General features: G+C 24.3%; 1 protein-coding gene across 2 annotated transcripts in view; it reads right to left on the bottom strand.

Annotated features, from left to right (window-relative positions):
* LOC112595540 overlaps positions 1 to 11835 on the bottom strand; it is a 53731-nt gene extending 41896 nt beyond the window's left edge. Inside the window, exon 1 of one of the 2 annotated variants that reach the window (XM_025340785.1) lies at positions 11463 to 11835. The gene's annotated coding sequence lies outside the window, so the exon portion shown is untranslated. The remainder of the gene's footprint in view (positions 1 to 11462) is intronic. The other variant, XM_025340787.1, reaches the window with a different exon arrangement.
* Positions 11836 to 12349: the final 514 nt, after the last annotated feature.

The following is a 12349-nucleotide window of genomic DNA, read 5'->3' as shown; positions in this document are numbered from 1 at the left end:
ATATTTATGCGTCAACATTTTCAATATTCGTTGCTGTTGTGCTATATCCTATATGTCATTCGCACCCAGTTCGTAAAATTAGCATTTTTGCATTACGATTTAATTTTGCATTTACTTGAAATGTGTGTTTTTGTAATTGGGTACGGTAGAACTGTGTATTGCGAATATCAATTAATAATCTGCTTTAGATTATGAAATAAAAATTGAAATCTACCACTATTGTCATTAATAAGCGAATAAAAAAAAAAAAACGATTGTAAAAATTTAAATTTTATTATTAAAAAAATTATGTTAACGAGTGTTAATTCATCACAACTCAAGCGTAAATACATTGCATAATATATTATTGTATACAATAATTATTGTTCTGGGACGATGTAATGGTATTCCAAAATTGTCTTGTCGATTGCCGATTGATTAAAATAAATATTGAGATCAAATATGATTATGAATGCGCGACTAAATTCGTTTATGCGTTAAACCATACACAATCCACATACAGTGCTTAGTACTTACATCTCCTGAATTTAGTATTATTTATGGTATGCATTCGAATGACAATATCAAGGGTTCTAGGGCTTAAGTTTTATACAAGCATGGATAATTTATGAGTAAACCATTAGTGCAATTTAAAATTTTTAATCTCCAATTTTTTAATTTTTTCCTTACGATACAATCATTACAAATCATAAAAATAAAGATTTTTTTTATTATCCAAATAATATTTAAAATACTTTATGATGAATATATTATAATTCAATTTTACTAATATCATAAAACAATAATAACTATGATACTACGAAAAATAAATTCAGTGTATAAATATTAGTAGATAAATAACTAATGAGTTTAAAAATTAAAAATGTCTAACAAGGTGTATAATAAATGATAAGAATAAAACTAATGAAATATTTTCATTATTTCAATTGATAATCATCCTTTACTTTACTTATAACAATGATTGACACGATTAAACTTTTTAACAGGTTTAGAACACCAACAAATTTGATTCTGATAGCTGCTTATCCTGTCATGTTTAATAGAACCGTAATTAGACGACGAACGTCAGCGAGAAGCGGCTTATTGCCATGGACGTCGCGGAAAAACTCGCGTTTGCGACGAGGCAAATTTGCATACGTTGCGCGCGACGCTTGTCAACCGTCCGAATGACATAAAAATATATATATATATATGATAGCAGTATATTATATTGCACAGGCACCAACAACCATGACTGCAATAATAATATGTACGTAGTGCACATAGTAAAAACAGTTATGATAAGGTAATTACGAATTAAAAAATATTATACAAATAAATTATTAGAAAACTGTACTTAATAATGTTACTAAGTGTGTCCGTGTCCAAAACACAAACAAGTATTATAATATACAATAGTAATTGAAATTTTGAGTTTTCCAGAATTAAATAATATTATTTTTGGTTAATATTTATTATTATAACATTATTAAATTATTATATTATGATCACTACAGTATCATTACATTGAATTTATACATTGTCAAAAAATATATTTAATAATGCGATTATAAATAAAATCCAAACCGTTCAAAAAAAAATTTTAAGATTAATCATTAATACCCCACCATATGTCTTCAACTACATTCTACACATAAAATTAAATATTATAAATGTTCACGCTAAAGCGGTAACATTTTACAAAAGATTCAATAACATACTTCCATATCATCCTAATTCCCTTATATTCAATTTAGCTTCTCGCACAATCCCAGGTAATCTCTCACGACAACTGAAAAGAAGTTGGTGTCGAGATTTATAAAACAAAGGGATTTTAATAAATACATTTTATTAATATTTTTATTTAAATTTTAGTAAATTTTAATTTATTAAAAAAAAAAAATTAATTAATTAATAATAAACAAATAGGTAGTGCTTTCACTGGATGACTTCTTCCCTCATATTTTCATGTACAAAATATGATATCATATATTATTATTGTGCTCAAGAGAACAGATGATAAATTTTTTGTTAAAATAAAAAAAAATAATTTTATTTTAGTTGTTTTAATTTACAAATATTACGTAACTAAAAGATTCATTATTGAATATATACCCTTTTCTTACTATTATGATAATATATTTCTAGTTTATTAATTTAGGAGAAGGCAGTTCTAATAATTTAAAGTTCGAATAAAGGATAGAAGTAACCCACTGTCACCCCACTCAATTATTATAACACTATATATATATATATATATATATATATAATTATACCTAACAATAACAACACTTAGACATGTGCAGAGTTATTTCAAGTCAGATGCAAGTGATGCAACATACATTTTTACGAACCTATTGTTTCATAAACATACAAACAGCTCACAATATCATTTAGTTATAATTTAAACCTTATATCATATATAAAATAAATATTACATCTTATAATACAACTATTATGATGTATTATACTTGTATTATTAATCTTGAATACATATTATTGATTTAATACTATATGGATATTAAATATATTCAGGCGAATCTGATTTACTAATTAACCGGTTCAAATCGGTTCAATGCAATTTAAAATTATATCATAATTATAGTTATTAATCGTTTACGTTCTACCTCTATTATCTTCAATACCATATGATTTTATATAATTTATGCCTAAAATAATTATTTAAAATTTAATATGTAAATATTTTGAGTAGTTTAATCATAGAATAAAAACATAATTATTTTTTTCTAATTTAATTGTTAACATTTTATATGCATATATAGTGTATATTATATATTTCTAATAAAATTCATTGACTTTTCAATCCATGAGGAAGGTAGCCTTAGTCTTTTTTGACCTGTCTTGAACGGCTCTTCCGGAGGCAATAAGCGCATACTTTGCTGCACCTTTATGTGCATCTCGCACGCCTAATAATATTATGTAGGTATACTACACGATGACATAACATAATTTATTGATATGAGACACATCGCACATATATCTCTCAATCAAAAAGTATTTTTGTAATGCTGTTTTTTATAAGATTATCACAATATATATATATATATATATTTTAACATGTAGAGAATAATAAATATTACAATTAAAGTGCATCTTTGTATATTTTTTTTTTTATTTATTTATAAAAGACATTTATAATCTATGTATTAATAATTAAAATAATAAGTAAATTATTCAACGTTTGTATAAGACTTGAAAAACACGATGAAACAGAATATCCACCGACACTAATTCCAATTTCGTAAATTCAAGTATTTTAATAACAATAAAACTTTCTCGATATCACAGATTTCTGTTTACAGCCAGAAATATGGTTTTGCCTAAAAACTAAATATTTTATTTTTATTTTTTTGACCGCATAACAATTTATATGAATTATTGGTGAACGATTATTTGTTATAAGCTGCATTTGCACAAAAATGAAAATTACTCAGAACTGAATTTTCATTCATTTGGTCAATTTAACAGAAAATTCAATATTTTAATAATAAATTAACAGTTATTATATTTTTCGTATTCATGCGCAGTACAACAGACTCATAATTAAAATACATTTTCGAAAAACTATTTTAAAACTTATTCCAAATAAACTGCTATTATACCTAACAGTTATGTTCCGCTATATTTTCTGTATGATTTTTAATCGCTTTCAGATACGTTTTAATGTTACATACTCATGTATATTACATTATATGATATAACAATTCCGTTTGAGTGGATTTTCCGAACCCCAGGGGTGTGTAATATACATACATATATGTATCCACACACACACAATCATATATATAAAGAAAAACCCTACACGTGCAATTTAATTGTATATATATATATATATATATATATTATATATATTGTATTTATTTAATCTTAGACTCTCGACCTTAATATTGAGCTGACCCTCGTCTTTCTCTCGATATAATAACATATTATAGACAATGTTAAAAATCGAAATCGTCGTTCGTTTTTGCAAACCATGATTGTATATATAATACATGTTGTACTTTTATTTATATATATAAAATGTCAGTCGTTATTTTTTCAAGCATTCAGAATGTTATTACAAGACAGCACTCTTCCCACGATTGGAAATCGAACAAAAGTCGCATACTTATTACATTTTGTTTTTTATTAGTATTCCTTTCCGTTAAATCTGACAGGAAATTTAAAAAAAAAAACTGATCAAAAAAATCGTATTCAGAGAAGAAAATTTAAAAGCGTTTGTATTATCAGCATGTTAGAATAATAATGTATTAATGCATATTTAAAACGAACCTTGTGTAATCGCTCACACATCGTGGTCTCTGAAAACACATACTTATAGTTTATGCGGTATTAGTGAATTACGTTTGATTCCTTTGACATATTATTTTGGTCTTTGTTTATTAACTTAAAGTCGTCTAATGAGCGTAAATGTGTAAAGCGCTGTGCGCATAAGTTTTTTTTAAAAACAAAAAACAACAAGTTAACGATTAATTAGTTATATATATAATTAGTACGGTTAGTGATTTATAGGAGTTAGCATGTATGTTTTTCAATGATCATTCAAAACCTAGTTAAGTAGTGTTGACATTTGTTTCATAGTATTATAAGTTTAATACAATCATTTTTATTTTACATATTTTGAATTTTCAGCTCTTTGTTTTTTTTTTTTTTTTAAGTACATATATTATTTGTATTTGTCTTTTAAATACAAATTTCATATATTTTGTAAAAAAAAATTTAAAACAATGTATGACATAAAGAACAATATTGTATATAAGTACTATACAATATTTAATATTAATTTTTTAGAAAAAAAAATAGATTAAAATCATTAAATATAAATAATTACCTAAATAATTTGTTTTATTATTTATATTTTAAATTGTATATGCCGAATACAATCAGTTGATATCAATTCATCTGTTGCTATCGTATGTGTTTTTGTCTGGCATTATTATAATTAGTATAATATTCTAAACTAGGAATTTTTTTGTTGTTGTTCAAGTTAAATTAAAAAATACCTTATTTAATAATAAATAAATTTGTAATTTTTGGTTTTTTTAATGGAAAATAAAATATTTATAAAAGTTTATTTTAGTATTTTTGCATATTTTTAGAACATGTATTATAATTTTTAAGAGCATAAATGCATGCATATTTTAAGGGTTTTAGAGTATGAAGCCCCTAGTCCTATAATTAGTATCTGTTATAAGTAAAAGGATTCATGTATAATCGATGTTGCCAAAAGTCGTCATAACGCCTATAGATTGTTTAAAACGAACATAAATTCTTAGTATTATTTTTTTTACGATTAAGAGTTTTAGGTATTTGAGCTTAACAATAAATTTTTTTTTTTACTATATATACACCTATACAATAATCCAACTCGTTATTATTGCAATTATTATACAATGGCAGTAGGTTTATTGTCAAATAAAATTGCAATTGAATTTTGTATCACTCTTAAGTTTCAACCGTTATTGAATTGCCAGGTTAAAATTTATTGCTGATTTTATGAAAAATTTAAAATAAAATACTTTTGGCATTTCTATACTAACTACACTCTTTTAGAGTACATGCTTAATGCAGTTTATTGACATTAAACGAATTAAATCTTTTATTAACAGTTTTCTGATAGGTTGGTACTATCTATATTTTTAATAAGTTATTAATAATAACTAAAGCGTTATCATATCATATAATTACCTCCGTGTTACTACACCAAATTTAAAAATTGGAAATTTTTTAAAACATGTTAAAAAAATAAAAAACCTAAAACAATTTACTTATAATTTGCAACATTTTGATGCATCGTCAATAATTAATTTTTAAATGTGAAAAATAACGATTAAGTTTAAAAAAATAATAATAATGTGATGTACCATAACATTGTCATATACAATACACATTGACTTAAAGATAATTTTACCCAAAATTTTATAGTCATAGATCTATATTATAATAATATGTATTTTCGAAAATAAACTAACGAATTATATGTAAATTTCTTAAATTAATTTACGTTCTCGTTTATATATTATATAACTCTATAGTTCTAAATACGTCTTATTTTTCGATTTAATATCGAATTTATCAATTGAATTGCTATTTTTCTAAACTATATTTAATCAACAATAAAATATTAATATTATATACACCCAACAAATATAATATAATGCTAATTGATTTCATACAATTTAATACAATTTGTATTCCTATAGAACCGATACATGTATAATACAGCTTATAAAATATGAATAAGTAATAAGTAATACGCAAATAATAACCAAGTTTAAAAATTTAATGGTCTTGCAATTTTGCATTTATAATTGATGTATTTCATTCACAAACAAAATAAGTAAAATACAAATTTAACTAAGCATATTACTATTCCGAATACTATATTTTATACAGAAGTGCATCCAATTATAAACCATAAAGAAAATTATAGATTTTGAGTTATAAACAAAATGTTCTCCATAATTCTTCAAAGTCTATGCTTATTTCTTTCTCATGATATAAATAATATTTAAAATATATTTTTAATATTTTACTTTTATTATTTTACAGTTACCTTTCAAGCATTATACATAATTGTAAATTTATATTTAATCAAATTTATTTTGCATAATTTAGAATTTTTTGTGCTTATTTTCTTGTTTTTAAGTGCACTAATGCATTAATACTTCACGGTTGTTTTATACGTTAAATTCACGACTCTGGTGATAATTATTCGAGCATATTTTACAAATAAAAATGCATCGTACCGCATTATTTATTAATATAAATGTAAATTTTACAATATCGTGAAAATACTATATACTAAACAATATTATAGAATATTATTATATTATTTATAAATAACTCTTTTGAAATACACGACCCAACCCCATCAAAGAAAAAAATTATTAATAATAATAATTAGATACCATATGTTAGGTTTTTGAATTCAATAACCGAAAAATGTTCATAATTATTTTAGATATATACGTATATATATAAAATATAAAATTATGAACATGCAAAATAGTGAATATACATAATATATGTTTACATACATGATATTTTGATACTCCACCTGGCAGGAACATATTAAAAAATATACATGTTTTATATTATGAAAACTGAGTTACGACACAAAGTGGTCATTGAATGCGACTCGGGCTTACGGAACAGCTTTAATTATATCGTTCTACCCTAATGACGTATTTTCATGTCTATCTATAATTATTTTTGCAGTCACACGCGAAAAGTATTATACCAATACACTTCACTCTTACAAAAATATTCGGTAAAAACCAAATACGAATACACCCGTTAATGATTGTCGGCCGGACTATTGTATACGATTATGGTAATAATTTTTACGCACTCATATTTTTATTATGATAATTATTATTCGTTTGGTTTATTGAATTTCATAAAAGCTTCATTTTCATTTTTTCCCCTATATTATATACTATAAATTATGATATATGTGAATTCGAAAATCTTTGCATAGTATATACGAATTAATATAGAAACTGTAAATAACAGGTAAACAACCTAAATACCATAGGAAACACAAGATATGGTCAAACGTACTTTTCAAAAGTTAATATATATTTTAGGTTTGTTACTGATAAACGTGCATTTAGAGTGTCCGTAATTATTAGCAAATTGTTCTTAGTTGAGAGATAGACAAAAATACCATAATTTGGATGCTACACATATTTTTGTAACATGATATATTAAATTTTGGCTATTTTAAGAATATTTTTAATTTCACTTTCACAACATCCCTTATTATTGTAAGGTAGTTTTTGTATTTTTTGAAAAAAATATTTAAATCAATTGCATCGAGATGGTCATAATATTTTAAATTTTCATAAAAATATTAATTGAAACTACCTATTGAAATGGAGTAATAATTATAGAATAGAAGTAAAAAATATATTGTTAGTGTTAATATATTAGTGTTTTTACATTTTCGCTGTATTGTGTAACAGTGAAAAATGTCTTATAAATATGCTTGAAAACTCACTTAAATTTTACTTTTTTTTGATTTATAAAAAATTTACACATTTAGACTAATATATTTCATATAAAACTGATTTAGCTAGTTATGACTAATGGAAAGCAAATTATTTTAATTTTTTGAAACTCATAATAATATAACATTATAATATATCCACTTACGCAACTATACGTTTTTAAAGTTTTATACTTTCTGTCTTTCTACGTACGGTATAATTTTAATAAAACAATATAATACGTTATGTTTATCAATAATAGCCAACATTATATATTTTATCAATAAAATACATTTATAGATGCCAAACATTTTATTTTAAACGACTATTTTTGGTTCGTTAAGACTAAGATTATTCTAAATATATTTAAATAATAATTTTGGAGTATAGTATGTTGTTTTAAATCATAAAATTTTTGAATAACTAATTTTTAATTTAAACATATTTTTTAAACTCAATCATCAGATTAAATATTATAATAACAACAAAGCTGTAGTGTTTCCGTCGTTGGCAACGAGTTTGTTTTTGAATGGAAATGTTTTGAAATAAGAAATGTCAGACAAGCAGATAAAAAAAAAGTTTGCTAATAAAATCAGGCGCGGAAACATGACATCATATCGTATACATTTTTTCACATTTTACTCAGAAATAGGGAATTCTAGAATTGTTGAAATAAGATTTTTTTTCATTTTGTACCACTCAACCACTGTCGTATTTATATTAGATATTGTCGGCTTTTGAGATTTCTGAATAATCTGAAATTGGTTACAGTACATTTCACGAGCATATTATATTATAGTATGATATCATACGTGTACACTACAAATCTACGTGGAAACATATTCCCACTATTATTTCATTTAGGCAAGCCAGCAATATTGGGAAAAACAAATATAACTTGATATAACGGTACGTTGTGTGTTATATTAAAAACGAAAAGCCCATTATTTCTATTAGAGTGGGTGGCAACAATGGCAGATTTATATAGAAAAAAGCATGAGACCATATTATTATTATTATTATCATAAATATAATAATATAATCTATTATGTACGAATAGAGACTATGCACTAGTATAAATGAATCTAATATAATATAAAATGGTGAATCCCATGACTTCGTATGTGGGTAGTAGCCAGTAGGTACCCTGCTGCAAAGACAGACCAAAAGCTGAGACGAAGTATTAGAAATATGTACGATGAAAATTGGCTCTATATATACGCATGAATGAATTTTATATATATATATTTATGAAAACAACCGTATAATAGGATTTGCGAAAAATAATCCCAATATTCATGCATACATACATACATACATACAAATATTGTATATATATGATGTTCGAACGTAAAATTATCGTACATGTTATTCTATATGGTAATATGTGCGTAAAAGCTGTATAATAGGATAATAATTCTGCACATGCTTTACGATATCCTGATGCGACGGATTATAAATTTAAAAAAAAAAAAAAAAAAATTATGACGGTTAGTTATTGAGTAATAATTCCGTTTCAATGAGTTTAATTTTCTGCACTGATGTGTGTTTTTATTTAATACTCATCATGCACGTTTAACAAAATATAATTTTCGTGCAGTATACTGCTCAGTGCTCACGCGTATTATGTTGCATTATGTTATGCACCCATGTCTATATTTTACTTAAAACATAGAAAAAAAAATCTTGTTCATTTTGGTAACTATTAAGAAAAAATACACTATAGATTCATGATGATCACATTTAGTTTATAAAATGTCACGTTTTATAAATATTTTCGTTTAATAACATATTAAACATATATTTTAGAGTCAATAATAATTTCATTAAGCTTATTTTACTGTGATATGTTGTACTTTATTTCTTAAGATTGAGTTTAATTTTTAAATTAAAAAAAAAAACATATTTTATAATATACATTTTGCCAATAATACTACTATTATAAATACCATAATTTTTTTTTTAATATAATGTTATCCTGTATCAAATTTAACTATAAAGTTGGTGCAGATAAAGACAAATGTTTAATAAACATTTAAACATATTATATTTTAACGAAAAGTGTTTACGTTTTGTAGACAAACTAATGTAGTAATGTCAAAATTTTTTCAAGTATTGCTGTCTTTGTAAGACCTTGTCCTATTTTTCTATAACATATGCGTTTCGATATTTTCATGTACAAGGATTTAAATTAATTAAATTAATTCATATTATTTCATCAAAATAAATCTTTATTAAAATATATAATTTTTAATGCACTTCATAATAATGTTTTTTAAGCACTTAATTTGAAACGTAATTTACACCAAGGAAATAAATTATGATGACGATGAACAATAAAAAAATGAAAAAACGTTACATTTTAATAACAAAAGATGTTATAGATAATAATAGAACAATTCGTGAAGAGCGTTGTCATGTCCATCTGTCATATTTTTTTGGCTGGTAATTGTGTTCATTTACATAGATTTCATATTTTTGTATATATACACAAATTAATGATCTTAAAATTATTAATAGAACAATTGTTTAAAAAATGTTAGGCTAATTAAAACTAATCGTTAATAAAACTTTATTTAATATATATTCGAGTAAATTATTAATTGCATTATTATCTTAATTAAAGTGAATAAAATAAATGTAGTTTGCTATTTTTTAAAGCATATTATGTATTATTTATGAAATATAAATATTAAACTCAATTTAAAATGATGTTTCAATATTATTATTTTTAAAATAATTCAATAAACTTAACATTTTATTTTTTATTTTTTATTTTTTATTTTTTATCTAGCTATTTGAATTTAATACCGACTAATATTTAAAAAATATATATATGAATTAAATGTACTTTTATTATACCTTGAACATCATACCTCATATAAGTACATATAAATATTATTATTTTTAATAGTTAAAATGTAAGTTCTATGTATCTAGTAAAATTGGTAATAGTAGTTAAAAATCAAATGATTTGTGCACTTAATTTTAAATTTTAAAATTACTTTAAGACTCAAAGGTCATTTTCGTTTGTTAATGATGTGAGAATTTATTAAAACAACTAGATTCTTCATGTTTAATAGGTAAGTAATAATATGTATATTATTCAAAGTTTTATTATTAATTAAACACAAATGCAATTTTCATTATTACATCATTTTTTATTAATAACCATAAAAATTTAAAACCCTGATAAATAGTGAAAACAAAATTTTTTAAATACTTCCTGTTACAAATATTTTGGAATGTAATTGATACAAATTTAAACGAAATAAGGTCAGTTGTTTTTATTTAAACAAATCATTTTTATCACATTAATTAATAACAAAAATAATATTTTTTCTCGTTATATAATCTTAATTTGACGTTTTCACTGATTCGAATATTATAATATGTGTATATTATACTGGCATAATAGGTATACATGTTTGTTTTAGATAAATTTATGATATTATGTTTTCAGCCCACCTTTTTTCTCATTATTGTGTCACATGTCGAGACGCGCGTTACTATACTAACATAGTCAGATAATAGGTATTTTGCCGTGATCCCGATTTTTATGAGTAGCTAAAGATAATCGAAACGTCAACAGTTAAAGTCGAATTTCTTATGCACACGCTCACATTTTAATACGAAAATAAATTAATCGCACACCGTATCGGTTATTGTCTTTTTACGGATCGTGTCATTGCGGTATCTATAGGTACTCGTATAGTAAATAATACAGTTATACAACAATTAATATCGGCGAAACGCGTATTAGTTTAGAGATGATGACGATAATACGCGTGTGTAATGACATGCTAAAATCTATAGACACGTCCGAAGTTATCCATTTCAAATGGTCGTTCGCACGTTACTAGCGAAGTGAAGATGCCCATTGATGAAACCCGCGTATCCCCCACCACCGATTTGGCAACCGCTCTCCTCTCTATTTTTGCAGCCAATGCACATCTCTTCCCTAACTAGCGGCGACATCATTATTGTTATTAATATGCAAAGTGTTTATCGACTATGAACAGTTGACGAACACTTGGCAGCATCGCCTGATTTTTGTTTTTATCACTTTATTATATTTTTACGAGTACATATAATGTATACATAATATATATATATAAATATAGAAGTATTGAGTTTATATATATACACACATTCGTATATTATATACATAATCTTACACATTCGAATCACGAATCACGAATCGACAATTTAATAGGGCCAAGGCGATTTTTTTCCATGACGCGAATTATTGTACTATGTGCATTTATATCTATTAATGGACGCAAAAATTATTATTGGTTTATTTTTTACACTCTCGCTCGTAAACCAGCGCGAACTGAAAGTCTGAGTATTTT

The sequence above is a fragment of the Melanaphis sacchari genome, unplaced genomic scaffold (genome assembly GCF_002803265.2).
Source record: "Melanaphis sacchari strain LSU unplaced genomic scaffold, SCAv2.0 Contig27_pilon_pilon, whole genome shotgun sequence".
Classification (NCBI taxonomy): domain Eukaryota; kingdom Metazoa; phylum Arthropoda; class Insecta; order Hemiptera; family Aphididae; genus Melanaphis; species Melanaphis sacchari.
The sequence above is the reverse complement of the archived record's forward strand: the minus strand, read 5'-3'. Positions and strand labels throughout refer to the sequence as shown.